Genomic DNA, 19,168 nt, shown 5'->3' on the forward strand with positions numbered 1-19,168 from the left:
TAGTAGGCAAATCCAAAGTATATTCAAGAAAGTTCAAAGCACTTTCCACGATGGAAATCTCTACTAATATGGCCAATTCATCCATGATCCCATCAAGCAAGGATTGGGGTGGCTAGAGAGAAGACAGACTGATATCCACATAATAGGTCATCTTGCCCTCTTGATTATTTAGTCTCCTCTGTAGTGTTTTTTCTTTATTAAACATTGATGTGGGACACAAAAAAACACCCTCAAACTTTGTGCTTATTACAAGAGTCCCATCCATAAACTTCTTCCCCAGACTTCCTTTTTTCTTCCCAATCCTTGACCATCTAGCCAAACCATTAGACTCCATCCATGAATGAGGAGAGATCTGTACTTTTGCCATATATTCTTCCCTACCATGAGGGAAGAAGTGAACAACCATGAGATACTCACTGGACTTACCTTCCCAATGTGCTTCAGGACTACTTCTGTGGCAGACATTCTAAGCATAAGCTCCAGTGATACTTACCCTCTTAGAATCCCCTCCCCTTTGAGTGTGGGGAGAATTTGAGACTACGGTGTGATATCGCTCTCATGGTCATGTTACCTTATATGGCAAAAGGAAGATTTCCAGGTGAGCCCTTTCAAAGCAGAGCATTTCCTCTAGCTGGTGGACAGAAGTCAGAGAGACTCCAAGAGTGAGAGAGATTTGTTGAATGTTTGCTGGCTTTGGAGAGGGAGGGTGCCGTGTGAGGAGGAATGTGGGTGGCATCTAGGAACAGAGAGACCTCCTGGCTGACAGCCAGAAAAGAAGCGGGATGGTTGCCTACCCACTGTGTCTTCGGCCTTTTCTCTGTGCACAGGCATCTCTGGTGGTGTCTCTTCTTGTGTCCAAATTTCCTCTTCTTAAAAGGACTCCTGTCAAATTGGATTAGGGTCCACCTCTTGAAAGGCCCTGTCTCCAGTGGTCATATTTTGAGGTACTTGGGCTTAGGCCTTCAACATATGAATTTGGGGGACATGATTCAACCCAAAACGAGGTACCATAAATATGGTTCATAGTGGATCATATAGCATAATTGGCCAAGCAACTTGAGTGGAAGCATCAAAGCACTATAGAGCCTTCTCTTGCTCTGGACCCCATGCAAAATTGGTGGCCTCCTATAAAACTGAGTCAGAACAACATGCCCAAATATTTAATGTGTTTCTTCTGGATTCTAAAGAAGTTTACTAGACATAGTACCTCTTAAAGATATAGTCTTACAAGGTTGATGTATACGTCTGATGTTACAAACTAATTCAATTTATCCCAGCTCATGGAAAAAAAATTTCAATTTGTATAACCATATAGCAGCATTATTTACAATAGCCAAATTATGGAAATAGCCCAAGTGTCCATTGATCAACAATGAATGGATAAAGAGGATGTGGTATATATATATATATGTATATATATATATACACACACACACACACACAATGGAATATTACTCAGCCATAAAAAAATGAAACCTTGCCATTTGCAACAACATCAATGGAGCCAGAAAGTATTATGATAAGCAAAATAAGTCAGTCTGAGAAAGACAAATACCATATGATTTCACTCATATGTGAAATCTAAGAAACAGAACAAATGAGCAAAAGGAAAATAAGAGAAAGGGAGACAGAGAGAGGGAGAGAGAGAGAGAAGCAAACCAAGAAACAGATCTTAACTATAGAGAACAAACTGCTGGTTACCAGAGGGGAGGCGGGTAGGGGGGAATGAGTGAAATGGATGATGGGGATTAAGGAGTGCACTTGTTGTGATGAGCACTAGGTGATGTAGGGAATTATTGAATCACTATATTGTACACCTGAAACTAATTAAAAAAAAGAAAGTAAAAAATCTTTTGTATAACCAGAACATTATCCCTACTTCATCAGACCCATAGTGATGAGATTCTAGAGCAATCCATTCAAACCTCTAGGCCTGCCTGCAGTAGAAGCTATGTGCATTAATGCAAATCATCAAGTTTTTACCTCGGTAAGAGAGAAGCAGAAAGCCCAGTAAGCCTGTTACATAAACAGTAGATACAGATGGTAAATAGCCTACCCAAAAGAGCATAGATACTTAGTCAAAGCTAAATATTAAAGCCACTAAGGTCAGGACTACAACTAGCTCCTATAGTGCCTTTGTGGTAATTCGAAATGGACATCCCATGCTCTAGATGGATGCAGGACCACATCAGGAAACATGGCCTGTTGAGAGAAGCTCAGTACTACCCACCCACTCATTTAGTACCCTTGTGTAGGACCCAGTCTCTACAACCATTTGTTCACAATGACTTGGCAAAAATCATGCATGAATGCAAGGACACACGTTTAGAAAATGCTACAGGAAAGTGGAGAGATGTATATTCTTCTCCTGAGTTCCTAGGCTCTTTCTCCATGACTTATGGAAGATGAGAGCTCATGTATGCAAAGGGAGAGAAAAAACCCCAGTAACCTTGCCATCCAGGTAGTGTTTGGTAGAATGGATTTGGGTAGAATTGAATCTCTTTAACTTGACCTTGTCTAGATGCCTGCCTGCCTTCTTTCCTTCCTTCCTTCCTTCCTTTCTTTAATATTATGACCACATCATCTAAATAATGAAAATAAAGTAATAACTTGAACAACTGATTAGTTTTGCCAATTAATTTTAATCAAGTAGTTATTTAGTTTCTATGATATATTTAATTCTAAACTAGGGAATATAAAAGTCTCATAAGAAATAAAGCCCTGGGGATTTTAGCCATTGAGCTAGGGAAATGTTAGGATGATTTAGCCCTTAAGCATTATTTATCCCAACTGGCAAGGAATGTGACAATGACATTTGTTTGAATATTCTACAAGTTATTTTTAAATATTTATCCTCTAACCTTACAAAATATATAGTTCTCATTTCACCACTTTTTTGGTATCTAAGAAAATTTCATGGCCCTAAATATTTTTTCTACATCAAAGTTTCATCCAAGCTAAAACTGTGAAACCAGTCTGTGATGTGGGCCTGGGCAAGAGTGCTTTCTAAATATTTATACAGTTGAGCCAAAGGGAGGGGGAGCTAGGAACACGAGGGTTGGGCCTCCAGGAATATCATATCAACAGTACTCCAAGCATCAGTAAATTTGCTGAGGCATTGAAGTATCTAGCCCCCATAATATTTCTAGAGCCAGCAGCCTCTATATGTGTCCACAAATATAAATCACTTGCAGAGATGGATCCCTGCATGACCTCTGCTCCATCCCATTCATCACCAGGCAAGCCTGCTGTTGGTGCCCCTGATATTCTCACCCTGACCTAGAGGCACCACCTTTGCTTCAAGGCAGAGGTGAATGAACCTCCTTCATCCCTAGTGTTTCCAGAATATGAGTCCTTTCCCTGACCCATGAGTCATGCTCCTTTCCCCACCTGCCCAGGGCAGCTTGTTTTGAAGTTTGAAACACTACAGCACCTAACACTAAGGCAATGTTCAACTATGAAAGAAAATGAAAATGAAAATGAATAGCACTCTGAAAGTTTATGGGGAGAGAGAGCTTGATGACTTTCACCTTTTTTTGTTTGTTTGTTTGTTCCATTAATGAAAAATCAAGGCACTTGACAGGTTTCTTTTAAAGACGAAATCACAAAGGGGAATTTGTGCTGTGTCCATCTTATTCATACAATGGTCGTCAAGACTAAGGGTATTATTTAAGGATCACCTAGCAAAATTGTTTAAAATGTGAATTCCTGGGCCTCCAGTCCTGAGAACCTGAAACCGCACAACTGGGGTGAACACATGACTGGCATTCCTAATAAGCATGGCAGGTAAGATTCTGATGCAAGTGGACTGCCCTGTGAGAACATTAGCATGCGGCGTTGCTCTTGTTGCTGCTGCTGAATTGGTATTTTCAGCAGTGTTCTCTTCATGTGTACCCATCAGCTGCTTACTTGCTATTTACTGGTGGTGGTGGTGATAGTGTTAATTTCAAATCACAGACAGGTGTCTGGGACAGAGCATTAGCCAGGAGTCAGGAAACCTGAGTCCAGGTTCTACTACTAAACAACTGTATGACTTTAGGCCAATCAATTAGCCTCTCTAGTATTCCATTGACATAAATAATTTTCAAGGGCCTTTTCAGCTTAAAAGTTTCAGATATAATGAACCTCAATTACAGTGACCAGTCTGTTCTTTCTTTATTCCATCTTTTTGAAGGCATTGGAGAGCCCTGACTTCTGGTGTTGTGGCTACCACTTTACCATTAATGTTTATTTGAAGAAGTTACTCAAACTCCCCAAATTTCATTCTTCTCATCTACATAATAAAAGATTAACTCCTCCCCTTTTTACCTCCTGGGGTAATGTTAAACTCAAATGAGATTAGGAATGCAAGATTTTACAAAGTACTTTGGAGGCATAATATCTCATGCCCTCCAAGTCAGAAAATGCAACTGCAGGCCATAGAGCTGGGTTTGTCTCATAAATATATCTTGAAGAAAGCCTGATTGAGTTGGGTTGAAACAGAATGGGAGGTAAGAAAATGGAGACAGGCAGTATAGACAACATTTTTAGGAATTTGTTTTGTGAAAGGAGCAGAAAAATAAGCCAGGCACTGTAGGGGTACATTGGGACAAAGAAGATGAGGCAAGTAAGGTGAGGGATATGATAGCACATTTATATATTCAGAAGAGTGATCCAGTAGAGAATAAGATAACAAAATGAAAGAATCAGATTGTAGGAAGCTGTCCTCAAATGGATGAGTGGGGATGAGTATTAGGTTGGAGCAACTTTATACAAATGCAAGGAAGTTAGTAGATTTTTGGTGGAGAATGTGGAAGCTCTTTCTTATTCATTATATTTACCCAGTAAAATAAAATCAAGGTCACTATCTGAGACTGAAGAAGTTGGAAGTGTTGGAGGTTTGCGGAGAAAGGAGAAGATGCCACTGTTTTGGAGGGATAGTGGGAAGTGAATTGAAAGAGAAATGACAACACTAAGAATACACTTCAGTTTAAAGTGATGACTATCAAGTGAGACCATTATATATGTTTGTGTGTTTTTCTTCAGCCACATGGGCTGCTTGGTTCAGGTGCAGAGTAGGTATAAAATTGGATTTTTCAGTGTTAATTTTTTTTAACTGGTAGAGTATGATGGAGTGAATGGGTCAAGGAGATGAGGATGTATGCAACAGGGTAATCCACATGTGTCAGTGGGGGGATTGATAGTTCTGATAACTTTGAAGAACTGGGGTCTGATTATTAGAGGGAATAAACTGGAAAATGGGAAGTGGCAGCCAGAGAGTGGGGTGTATGAAATTTAAGGAGTAGCATTGACAAGGTATAGGGAGGGAATGACCATGGAAGTGGGTGACTAAGGTGGAGTGGAGGAAATATCATGGAATTTGAGTAGGCCAAGGAACCGAGAAACCAGTGTGTTAGACGGACCATCTACATCCGTGTTTAACTTCCCAGAATGCTGCATGGGTGTGATGGTGAGATTGATACTAGGCCATGGGCCAGTGTCTTCCTTTAGTGAATGAGGGGAATAACCAGGGGGATAACAGAAGAATGGATAAGATAGTCCTCTGGCTTGTGCTTCAAAAGAATACATTTGGAAGTGTGTGATGGTAAGGGAATAGGGATGGAGGGTGGTCCTAAAGAGACCCTGTGGAGTGCAGAACACAACTCCAGTCCCAGTAGTATGCAGGTGTTTTTATATGAAAATACAGATTTTTATTTCTCTAGAAAAAAAATTGAAATTGAAATTCCATCACAAGGGACCCCATTTCCACAGATTAAAAGATGGCTGAAACAGAGCCTGGCTGCTACCCCCCACACACACACACTTTTTTAGAGAGAGAGGGGAGGGGGTTGAGAGAGAGCATGGGGAAAGGCAGAGGGAGAGAGAGAATCCGAATCTGGGCTCAGTCTCAGGACCCTGAGATCATGACCTGAGCCTAAATCAAGAGTCGGATGCCTAACTGACTGAGCCACCCAGGCACCCCCTGGCTGCCCCCTTTTTGATGGGTCATGTAACCTCCATTCTCCCTAGTTTTAACAGATCCTCTCTTCTCCCTGAAACAGGGATCCTGGGTTAACTTACACTTACTATGAGTTGTGTTTTCTAAAAATAGAACTAAACCATCTGTAATGCTTTACTATGTTACTATTTCTATTAAAGAAAGAATCAAAAACAGGGGGGAAAAATGTTAGACCAAGAGGACTATATGTTTAACTTAGCCTTCTCTTTTTTGTATTATCAGCCTGACCCTAGTAGACATTCGATTATGAGACTCCTGCCCTAAATCTGTCTGATGAATTTATCCCAATTAAAATCTGCCAGGAGTTATTTTCCATAGACCAGAAATTAGTTTTTCTTTTGTGATAATCCTATGGCTTTGAAATCCCAATTAGGCTTGACAGCACAATAAGAAATGAAACTCAGAAATAATAAGGTAACCTAGTTGCGGCTCAAAAAGAAAGTATTTGCCTAGCACATGGATATTAGAAAGAGTGGATACAGCCCTATGTGCATTTCCCTCCAACCATCGTACGAGCCTTAAATCTAGGACTAGCACTCTCTATCTAAGACTGGGCAAGCCCACAGTTCTGGGATCCCCTGCCCTGGTGGGTCCCTCACTCTACACTAGCTGTCAAGACCACCACACTTTGAATGTGCCTCCAGGAAAAGCAAAGGACACCGCAGGAGTTGCATCCATTTGCTCTGTTATGGACCTGTGACGTCAAGTGTATCCTTGGCTTTGTTCAAAAGTTAAAAAGATAATACAGCAAAGGGAAAGTGACCAAGATCAAGTTATGCCTCCCAATGCATCACACATGGATCAGTCTTCTGGTTCTGGCCTAGTTACTCTGAAATGCAGTAGGCTCCTAATCTCTTTGCAAGTTGCATTCTTAGAATTTTTCCCAATAAAATACTGCATCAGAATAGGTCTCATTTGGGAGACTTCTTTAAAATATGCCATGACACTTAGAAGTAGAAATGTTCTAGGAGCCTAAAACATAATTAGGAAGTTCCCCGAAACATAATTAGGAAGTATACCTAGTTGCCTGAAGCTGGGTTCTAGATGATAATTAGGGTGACCTTATGATTTATTGTCCAAACTAGGACACTTGAGAAAAAAGAAGTATAGCTATTAAAGGTCATTCCAGGACAACAGGTGTGAATAGGATTTGGAAGCAAGCCAGTTGGCGTGGTCACCTTAGTTACATGCAGCTCACTTCCTAAGATGATAAAACATGGTGCCCGGAGACCAGAGAATAAAGCCATGGACAAGATTTAGCAGGATCTACCCTTCTAGCAGCATTTACAGAACTAGCCTAGGTTTGCTCCCTCTCCCTGCTCCCAACTCAGGGACAAGTTTTCCCAAATATATACTTAATAAACTCACTTTCTTTGATCTCTGCAAAAAGCTTAGAGGGATTTCGAGGAGGAAGGGCAAAGTCAGTTCTTCAGCAGTAGAATTTTATGCCTAGCCCTAAACTGTCCACTCGTCCCTCTCCCTTCGTCTCCTTCCTAGCACCCCTAATCCCACTCCACCCCCCACCGGCAACCACCCTCAAGCAAACCCTGTTCACAGCCTTGCATAATTGGCAACAAGCTTTGTTGTTGGTTTGCCCTGCGGATGCCTCATTACTGGAAGGTTGCCAATGTTAGCATACCAGCTCCACGCACCAATGGTCTGATCTAGGATGGGAAATCCTACCGTATATTCCTGTGCAGGGGAGAGTGCACTAAACAGCTCTGAAGAGGAACTAGACAAATGTTTGAATACAAAGCAACTGAAGGGTGACTGGTAATTCAAAAGAAGAGATGGTCCCAGCTGACTTTCTTGGCTCCGTTCCCTCCTAGATTTTCCTGTGCTCTTTTGTTATCTGTGGTTTAATCCTCAAATACAGTTCTGGTGCTATCCATGAGGCAGCATTTCTAAGTGCTAAGATATTGGCTCAATTATTCCAAAAGAAGGGAACTAAAAATGTTTTTCCTCTTGAGGCTCCCACAACTTTGGACAGCTTGCTTGTAAACACATGCGAACAAAATGGTTCACCCCTTGCTTTCATACTGAAGATTTTCTTTTCCTAAAGATGCAGCAGGAGCCATGATAAATAAATAAATAAATATACATGTATATATAGGACATGCAGGGAAAATGTTTCATTTGTTCATATCGTTTTTGAAAGTTTTTCTCCTGAGAGAATTTTCTCCTCTTATTCCAACTCCCCCAGCAAGGAGGAGTTAATAGTATCTAGAAAACCAAGAGCTAAAAGAAAGTCCCCATCTTTTTTCAGGTTAGATTTTCAAAATTTTTTTGTTTTCCACTTTAAAACAAAGAGATGTATTCGTTTTTTTGCCCCCATTTATGGGATAAGCAAATAAGTAAAGTATCTCAGTAAATTCTTAGAAACTTTTTCATCAAAATTTGAAACTCAGAGGTGTACATATTTATGTTTATGTAGTATATATATTCCTGTTGCCTCAAGATAAGGAGTGACCCTACTCAGGATTCCGACAGGACAATAAGTGATCATTCTTTTCAAGAGTGGACTGCTACCGAAGGTTGCGTGAGACTTTTTTTTTAATCTGCTAACTGGTTTCCATTGTACTTATTAAAATCCCCCAAGCTACTTCTGTTTGTCTTCCACCCTCTTCCTTCAATGGAAAGCAAAGACACAAAGGACAAGCAAAGCCCTGACTTGTTCTTGATAAATATGGCCCATATAGCATTCCGTACAACTTGGAGCTGAGACCATTATTTCAGTGAAGGCTGTGATTGTTCATTAGCACAAAGAGTGTGTAATAAATATAATGAAAGACTGCTGGCTTGACTCTATCTTTGTCATCTAAAGCAATTCCATGAATAACTATAGGGATTTGTCTCCAAATGACTTATTTGCTTCCTTTCTAATAAATAACATGTAATTAGGGTAATATATTGTTTCCTAGTCATGTTAGCAATGTAGTGAAGGGAAACAAAATCCCAATTTTAGATATGAAAGAATAGTAGATAATTTTTATATTATCCCTTAAAGTATTTGGACTCATGCATAAGTTAAACTGCTGGGAGGTCTAAGTACAAAGCAAGAGCCGAGATTCTACATTTAATGAGTTTCTTTATTACTCAGGGCATGAATTACCACCCTGATACTATAAAACTGCAGCGAGTGCTCTGCATCTCAGATGAGATTCTCTTTGAGGAATGCACTCATCACTGAACTGTCAGCGATGGGATGGACTAATCTGATTTAGAAAGGATTAGGTTGGGAACTGTGCCTCTGAATGTCAAGGTATCTACATCTCTCTACAGAGGAGTGGAATGTTTAACTCTTCATATCCAGGGCAACGGGTGTTAGGAGAGCCTTGTGAGACACAAGGTCACATCTATTACTGAGCATGGAGACAGAAATAAATTGCGCCGATGGCCTCCTCGGGTCCCATGAGGGAAATCCATCTTTGGTCCCATGATAGCAGGAGCTCTTGGCAAGCCTTAACCTTGGAATTCAAAACATTCTTCTGGGGGAAAAAAAAAAAGGAAAGAGGAAGAAGAAGTCCTCTGTTAATTATTAGAGAAAAAATAACAATATGCACCAAATCTAGTCTCTCTTACGGCTCCCCTCCCTTCACTGGGCAAGAATGACCAATCGTTACTGGAGGTGGAAATGGCTGAATGTCTGCATATAGGGCAGGGAAGAGGAAGGCATCACGGAGTCACATCTTAGTGGACCAAAGCGAGGTCTGTGGAGTCTATGACAGTACAGACTCTCCATAGCTTGGGGTTCATTACTTGGGAAACCTAGACTGCCTATTAATAAAACAGATGTTGGTTCAGTGTGGACTCTCGCCCCGAAGCCTTGTAGGGCAGGAGGTGCTGGAGGCTCCTCTTTGCTGAATTCTTGCCCCGCATCCTCAGGAACCTGAGCCCTGTGGCATCACCAGTACTTGACAGCCCAGCAGACTCTGCACAGGCATTGGGCACGTATTAAGTGGAAAGTTAACTGGGAAAAAGATCTGGAGTGCCTACCTGGAGTCAGTGTGAGCCAGGACACCTGTCCTCCCCCCACCCCCCATGAGCTGGGAAAAAGGATACCTGTTGGTAGGGTCTGTTGAGTAAATCTAAGTTTGATCTAAGTCCTCCATACATATCGATTCTTTCAGTCTTTGCAACAACCCTGTGAACAAGCATAGCCATCCCCATTTTACAGATGAGGAAATGAAGGGACACAGGCTGAGTGCTTTGGCCGCTGCCTCACATTGAGGAAGTGTCAAGATCCGAGTCTGAACTCAGCAGACTACAGAGCCCACGCTTTTAGACCATTCCAGTGTCTCCCTGAAAGGAAGTGTCCCCTCTTTTCTCAGTTTACCTTCCCACTAAGTTAGAACTGGAGCTGATTCCACATTACTGTGTCAGGAACGTTGCACTCTAAGACTTTCTGGTTAGAAAAAGAAAATGCAATAGGCATCCTGTCAGTTAAAGAAAAAAATTCAAGGCTGAATTTCAGCTAAAAGTTCCAGTTTTCCTCGTCATACTTGGAATTGTAGCACCACAGCTAAAAACGTAAAGAACTCATCATTTGGAGAGTAAAATTTTAGGTCCAGAGTGTCTGGCTTTAAGTGTATTTATGAAAGGACTTATTTCAACAAAAAATCATTTCAATGGAGAGCCAAAAAGAACTGAGGAAGGCTTTCTTCTCAAACCCAGAGTAGAAAGTTCTCCCTCTGTATTGCAGAGAATGGATCGAGAATAGTTTGGGGTAAGATGTGGAAATGGCAACCAGTTTTCTAAGCAAGTAAATTGGAAAACATAAAAAGGCATGTTGGAACACATCCTTTAATAATACATGCTGGAAAAGTAATTTCTATTAATTAGCGTGTACATTATTAATAAAGTATTTAGAACCCTTACCTTAATTTAGGTGTTCTCAGAAAATTAAAGTGCTACTAATTCCACTCTAAAGGTTGATGGCTGAATAGTCAAAAGATAGCAGGCGAGTCCTGACAAGCTGCAAACGCACAACTTCATGTGAAGGAAAAAGCTCCGCGGCTCACGAAGGACGTATCTGATTTTAACTAACACACATCCCACTTTTAGTATCAGCAAGCATGTGCACCAGCTATGCAGCTTTTCCCTTAGAAATTCTGCCAGGACTTCCACTAAGTAATTCTACCTGTAACTCTGCACGCCATTAGCTCTGCATTCTGGAGAGGTCATTAGCATTTCCCTTCCCATTTAGCTCTCAGGATGGAAAGGAAGCCTACAGAAAGGACCCGCTTTACGCATACACGGACTTAAAGGGTTCCTTGGGACTCCAAATTTCCTTCTCCGCGATGCCTAAAATTTCTCTTCTTAACTTGGCCTCCACCAGTTTCTCCTCATTCCAGTCCTCCACATATCATTACCAGTTTCATCTTCCTAAGGCACTAATATCTGGCACCAAGGTCTCAAAGCCCTTTTGGTCTGGTTTCTGGGTGTGATACTCTGCACCCCTATATGGCTACTCACATCATACTCAATGGCCCCATCTAGAATGTTCCACTCCTTGCTAAGGCGCATTCATGGGTCCTACCCAGCTCAGAGCCTCCCTTCTCCATCAGGTGGTATAGACTCCCTCTTCTGAGGTGCCATTGCCTTAGCGTCCCCACAGTAGGATTTACAAGTCATAATGCATCATAGTTGGTTGTGGTGGTATTATGTGCACAGGGGCAGTTTAAGTACATGGCCTGTATTATTTCATAAAATCCTCAAAGCCAGCCCTGTGTGATAGGAATAATTGCTCCCTCCATTTTATAGATGAGGAAACTAGCACGCAGAGGCTGATAACCTGGCTGAGATCACAGGGCCAGCAGGTGGCGGGACTGTAATTCAAACCCAGCCAATCTAGGCCAGGAGTCTGTACTTACCCTTGTGAAATCTCCTGCTTCTGCTGTTTGAATGTTGTGTTGTTATTTATAGCATTGTCATTTCACTTTTGTGGACTTAGTCTTGGTCAACCCAAGGAAAGTGTCAGCTTCTGAAATCATGGGGCATTTCTGAGAATCCTCATTCTTCACAGCGACTTACATATTGGGCACTCACTGAGTAATCAGGGAGAGCTGTGATTGTTACTATTTTTTTCATTATCATTAACTACTGATTGATTTCATTTATTTTATGCTTTGTCTTCTTCCTGCAATCCTCTTTCAAAATGCAACTTTTCTTCATGCCCTGAAAATATTTCTGTGCTTTCCAAGTACCTTTATGTGGATTCAATGATTAGGTTTAATGGCCAGAGAAAGAAGCAACAGAAGCAATGGGAAGTTTCGAAAAGACAAGCAAAGGTGATATGATGGCCACTGAAAGCAAGCCACCTACATCCCAATTATCCACCTACAGCTGGCTCTGCCTTGTGACATATTGTTCTTGATTAATTGTACAGTTGCTAATAGAAAACATTAACTAATGGATATTAATATTAATTTGTGATGAATAATCATTGGCATGAGTCTCAGCGGCTTGCCGTATGACCATCTGAATTTGATTTTTGAATCTTCATGTATGCCTATCGAGAGCCTTTTGAAGACCATGGGAGCCAAGGGTGTAGAGTGCATATGGAGAGAATAATGTTCATTATCTTATTAAACCCCGGTTCCTCCCAGGGAGGTTAGGAGACAGCTGGCAAATTTTATCCCTCATTTACAAATGGGGACTCGTTGGCTTACAGTAATTCCGTAATATGCCTTCAGTCCAGAAGGGAGCAAAAGCTAAGTATGAACGGCGGATTCTCTGGTACTGCCTGGCACCTACCTGTAGTTATTACGTACCGAGGAGCATAGGGCACGATGACAAGGACCAGTACAATAGGCTGCCTGGGACAGAAAAATGAGCACTTTATGCCTCTGCTAAAGCATTAATTCTTTTTTTTTAAATTTTATTATGTTATGTTAATCACCATACATTACATCATTAGTTTTCGATGTAGTGTTCCATGATTCATTGTTTGCATATAACACCCAGGACTCCATGCAGTACGTGCCCTCTTTAATACCCATCACCAGGCTAACCCATCCCCCCACCCTCCTCCCCTCTAGAACCCTCAGTTTGTTTATGCTAGCATCTCGCACAATCAAATGCCTTCTACAATTCTCTATATCTTCACCAAAGATGTTATAAGGTCAATTACAGTATATACATGTGCTGTGCTTTGAAGTTTTCAAAGCATATTCACAAACCTGGTCTCAATTCATATGGTCTTCATGAGGTGTTGACCCAATAAGGCCTGATTTTTATAATCACCTGCCTTTTCCTGTTTCAACTTGGAGAGTAAAATACTTGCTCAAGTGCACCCAGCTAATAAGTGGAAAAACTAGGAACTGCCCCCAAGGTCTTGCTGCAACATGGCCAAGGGTTCTCCCCATCACCTGTTTAAACTTTCTGTCCCTCCACTTGCCTCCCTCTTCCCCACAGATGCTTCTCACATAATGTAGACAAAGTGTTTGATGTTTCTGTTGCTGATGTTGAGAATGATGCTTGAAAAATACTCACCTGAATACTGGCTTCTACATTTGGCCCACCGAGATCTGGTTCACATTTCTTAAGGAAGAAGCAAGGTTTTGAGTTTTAGTTCTTCTTCCCAATTCTGGACCTCTAGTATGAACAGGAACCACTGAACATTAGCCTCTCTTGGACATGGGAAGAGATGTCCAAGAGATGTCCAATGCGAAGCCATTCATTTTCTTTCTCCAAGGAACATTTGTTGAGTATCTACTAGGGGCCAGCCACTAGGTACGCAATGACAAATAATAGCAGCACAACCCAATGCCAGTTTTCATGAAACTCACGGTCTAGTGAGAAAGGTGGAGACAGAAGTAGTCTAGACCTTGGTTGGGATCCTTCTGCCATTTAAGAATTCACTGAATCCCATTCCCTGTATTTTGGAAAGTCCGGTGTGCTCCCCAGGAGTGTGAGAATCCCCAAAGCCTTACCTATTTATTCCAGGTCTGGCTCTGAGCATCCCCTTCTGCTGAATTAGTTTGGTTTAGGAAACTTTTCACTGTCTGGTATGTGTTAGGGCTATTCTGTGCTACATTTTCACAAGACATGAGATTCAGCCCTCTTCCTTAATTTACACACATACATATGTGCACCATTCATAGCACTGCTTTAGTGAGTGAGCAAGACTTAATGGAAGTTTTGGGAGATGGAGAAATACATCACAGCAACCTTGACAACTCCATCATCCAAATATAGCTAGAATTCAACCACTTCTCACCACTTCCAAATTGACATAATCTCTCACTTGGATTATTGCAACAGTCTCCTAATTGGTCTCCCACTTGTCTTTAAAGCCTATTCTTTATGCAGCATCCAGGGTAATCCTTTTAAAATATGAATCAGATCAGGGAGCCTGGGTGGTGCAGTTGGTTGTGCGTCTGACTCTTTGTTTCAGCTCAGGTAGTGATCTCAGGGTTGAAAGATGGAGCCCTGCGTTGGGCTCCATGCTCAGTGCAGAGGTTGCTTGAGAGTCTCTCTCCCTCTCCCGCTCCCACTCATGAGCACGCTCTCTCTCTCTCAAATAAATAAATAAATAAATCTTGGAAAAAATAAATATGAATAAGATCACGTCCTAGTCTCCTCGAAATCCTCCACTTTCCTATCTCACTCAGCATAAAAGCCCAAGGGGGCTACCTGTTTACAACCCTCAATTCCTTGCTGACCTCATCTCCAGCATTCTCACCCTGCCCATCCTGCTATAGACACAACAGCCACAACCAGAAGTTTCCTCAGAAACAACAAACACACCCCCACTCAGGGTCTTTGCATCTTCTATTCCCTCTGACTAAATCACCTTCCCTATATACGCATGCATGACCTTTCCCCTTGATTTCTCCAAGTTTCTACTTAGTTATCAATTTATGAGCAAGGCTGCCTCCCCCTGCCTCCGAGCACCAGATCTGAGAGCGGTGCCTAGCATGTAGTAGATGCTCAATAAAAATTCTTTGAAGAATGAATAAATGAGCTCAAAGTCAAATAGTTAGAAATCCCACTTCTTAAATGTAGCCCTTTGACACCTCAACAGCTTCATCTCAGCTTCCACCATGTGATATGGCTTTCAAGCATCACTTCCCCTCTGGCTTCTTGGCCACTTCTGTCTCTCCTGTGCCCCTTTTCTGTTGGGACCATATTCCAGCTATACCATTTATTCCTGGTGAACCCTTGGGAAAGATTGTTTGCTTCCTTATAAAATAGGGATAAGAATGGTACCTCTTTGAGAGTGATGTTGTGAAAGTAAGTGAGTTAATACATGGGAGGCCCTTAGACCAGGCCTGGCCCATACATAGTAAGTGCCCAATAAATAGTCAGGGGAAATAAGCCAATCAAAAACTTCCCTTATTTTTTTATGCCGAACAATTCAAATCTTTCTATCCCTAAATATAACTCAGCTCCAACCCCAACTTTGATTATTCAAACCCAAGATACTCCACAGAACCAAGGGGCTCTTCATCTGAATAAGATCCAGCCCCTTAGAAGGCATCCATGGTTATAAATGGTACTTAATTTCCCAGTCACATAAGTTACCACAATAAAATATTAATGTCATGAGACTAGATGTACATGGGGTGATGGGGAGAACAAAAAATAACCTGGATTAGAGATCAGAGAATTCTTCTCCAAGGAAGTGATGGTTATCTGAGACCTAGAGAATGAATAGCAATTGCAGGATGAAGAAAAAGGACATTTTGAAATAGGCCAAAGAAGCAGTGTGTGTGCAAAACCCAAGGAGTGAGAGCATGGTGTGCTTAGAGCTCTGAAAATGGAGCTCAGTGTGTACCATGAGGTCAAAGCAAAGTTGGAGTGAGACCACAGTGGTGGCCTGGGGTCAGGAGTCTGGAGACAAATCTTAGAACTTTGTAATCTGAATGCAATATTTTGATGTTAGCTCAAAAGTAAGGGGAAGAAGCCATTGAACTTGTTAGGTCTGATAATAGCAGTATTGGACTTGCTTTACTGGAAGATCATTACGAATGCAGATCAGGAAAGTGATCAGACTCATTTGTCAGATGAACTAGGAGGCCATCGGGTAGCTGGGCAAGAGACAGAAGAGTCAGTAGAGAATGAAGGCCATGACCCACCCATTAGGGAATTTCTGGGTGATCCTTCAGAGTAGCTCTTCTTCCTACATCTTGTGGCTGATAGTACCACTGTAACCCCTAGGGGTCTTTTTGAGAGTCAGACAGAAGTATCCCTTCCTCAAGATACTTACTGCCTGTCATCTGCCAGAAAACTATTTGGCTCACTTTCAAAAAGGCAAGTTCATTCTTAACAATAACTAAAAGTATCTCTTGAAAAAAATAAAAAATAAAAGGATCTCTTGGACATAACTCTTGAATGCCTATTACTCCTCTCATGCACAGAGGCCACTTCTTGGCCATTTCTTTCTTATTCATGTCCCTCTCTACAAGCCTCTCTACTTCTATGTTAATCCAAGATCCTAAAGAAATATTTGGCAGCTAATGTGACTGAATCAAATAATTCATGTTACTTTCTATTAATTTTGGCAAATCTAATTTGTCATGGTTGTGAGTGGCAGCCATCTAGAACTGAGTCCCTGGAAAATCCCTTATATGCATGAAATTAATGTAATTCTACTTATGAACCCAGGTTCCCAAGACAATCCGCCCACAAGGTGCTACTCGGAATTCTTGTCTTTTGTATCCATGTTCTATTGAAAAGATTGTCTGCTTCCTCTAAAAATGTTCTATTTTTGCCAAAGTGTGTGCCTATCTTGCCTGGCCAACAGTTGGTCTGCAGCCAAGAGCTCCGAATCTGAGCCCCAGGAAAGCAGTGTCATATGATGTGACAAGTGGTCAATGGGCAGGAGACCTGGTTCAACGTCTGATCCTGGTTCAATGTCTGGCCTTCCGCTGATTAAGTTTGTGACTGTGCGCAAACCTCAGCACCCTCTGAACCTTGTTGTAAAGAGCAGTGGCTGGACATTATTTCAAATGAAATGTTACTAAGACTTCTGCCCAATAACACTAATTAAGTCTGCTTTGGCGATATGGCTGGGATCTGGATCCTGTGCACTCGGCCTTGCTATTTCACTTCACCAAATCCCAGGATGTCGTCTGAAAATTGCCCAGATCACCTCAAAGGTCCTCTGCCCTCTCAAAGTGCCTTTGGTCATATTGGCTATGATTTGCATTCCAGAACATGAAGTGCAAATGATTTCTCCAACTTTAAGGTTTACCACTGTGCCTAAACCATGGCAGTATCACATGATTTCTCTTCTTATTAACTCTATCTCTTGATCCCTGCACAGTATGACTCAACAAATACTTATTATATGAATAATGATATGCTATATTTGAATAGCATTTGACAGTTTTTTAAAACTTTTCCCTTCATCTTTCTTAACCCTCTTAACAACCTGAAAACTCCATATATAATTACCACCCATCTTTGGCAGCTGAGAGAACTGGAGTGCAGAGAATTTAGGTGACTTGTACAAAGGCACAGGATAGGATTTTGTCTTTGTTATTGCTATTGTTGTTGTTGGCTTATGTGTTCATAACCTGCTCCATCTTTGAGGGACTTGTAATAATTTAGAGAAAATTATTGTTCAGCATCTTACAATAGCTTACAATAGCCTTCCTTTTTTTATCTTACAATAAAAAAGAAATAGGTAAGTAATTAGATATTAGGACTACTGAAAATTAGAATCAAAATAGAAGATCAAGACCAGCAGTGAGGAAAGGAAAGATACATTATAGTTCACTTAGCCACCACGGGGAAGAACTCCAGTGACGCTCTTCCTGCTTTTCTTCCAGGGATTGTTCTAGACTGCTATACCTGCCTTTCATACACAGTGCACTGCTCTAGTGCAATTGGGAATAGAGAGATGAGGAACCCTCTGTTCTAACCTTCTAATAAAAATGCATGTGACCAGATGTTGAAAGCCTCCACTCCTTGGGGTATAGACATGAAATGGTCTTATTTTTCCCAATAATTAACATCAAGTTCTGCTCTCTCAAGCCCCCTCCCCTGCTATGTTATCAGTTCCCTTAAGGAAAACTCAGTTTAGTTCCATAGACAGTTGACCCTAGAACAGCACAGGTTCGAACTATGCAGGTCCACAGAGATGCAGATATTTTTCAATAAATATATCAGGAAATTTGGGGAGATTTGTGACAATTCAAAAAAAACTTGAAGATGAACTGCATAGCCTAGAAGTACCAAAAAAAGGAAAAAGATATTATTGTAAGAACATAGTATATAATACATATAATATACAGAATATTTGTTAACTGACTGTTTATGTAATTGGTCAAGAGGAAGCTATTAGTAGTTAAGTTTTGGGGAGTCAAAAGTTATACATGGATTTTCAACCAGCTAAGGGAATCAGCACCCCTAACCCCCATGTTGCTCAAAGGTCAACGGTATTTTTAATCTATCTTGGATGTTAGAATAGTCTTTTGCTTGTTGTTCGGGATTCAATCCTCTTCTTAAAACCTAAATCTCACACTTGATTCATGCCCTGCCCTCCAACGGCAAGGCCTGGACATCTCCCAGGCCCAGGCAGATGAGGGTGCTCTCCCCTATCCCCTCTCCCCCTACTGAGCCTGCTACTCTGTACCACTTCCCTTCCTTGACTGTCTTCAGTAAGGCTGTTCTCCCTGTCTTGGTTTCCATTGCTTCTCTTTCTCTCCCTGATCAGCCAAAGCTTCCTCCATTGAAAGGGGTTCAATTTCTGGATCAACTCCAAAGCTCATTACTCATTCTTTGAAGGGCCCATGCAGACCTCCTACTGCACAGCCCCTCAAGCGGGTTTGCAACTTCAGAGTGACTTCCTTGTGTCCCTCAGAACTCTGCAAATGGCCCATTCTGTACCCTTTGCCTGCTGGGGTTCCCTTGCCCAGTAGGCAGCTCACCAGGGGCATGGTGGCAGTGGGGGGAGGGGATGGAATTCAGACCAACCTTCAAGCCTGACCCCAGGTAGCGTTAACCCTTCAGACTGGACCTGCAGGAAATGCTGCCCTACCAGTACCCTTCTCAATGTTTCACCATCTCTCTCCTGACTCCCCTTGTTCTAGAATCATTAAGGGCTCTACTGGTTCATTAACTTGGCAGTTTTCAAGCAAGAAACAATCACCAGTCCCCAAATCAGAGGAAGAGAAAGACAGTTCAGACACTGGAAATGTTTATGGAGAGGTGAAGAAT

This window comes from Mirounga angustirostris, unplaced genomic scaffold (genome assembly GCF_029215605.1).
Source record: "Mirounga angustirostris isolate CCGP_5_RB_7025 unplaced genomic scaffold, mMirAng1.0.hap1 SCAF_15, whole genome shotgun sequence".
NCBI classification, from domain to species: domain Eukaryota; kingdom Metazoa; phylum Chordata; class Mammalia; order Carnivora; family Phocidae; genus Mirounga; species Mirounga angustirostris.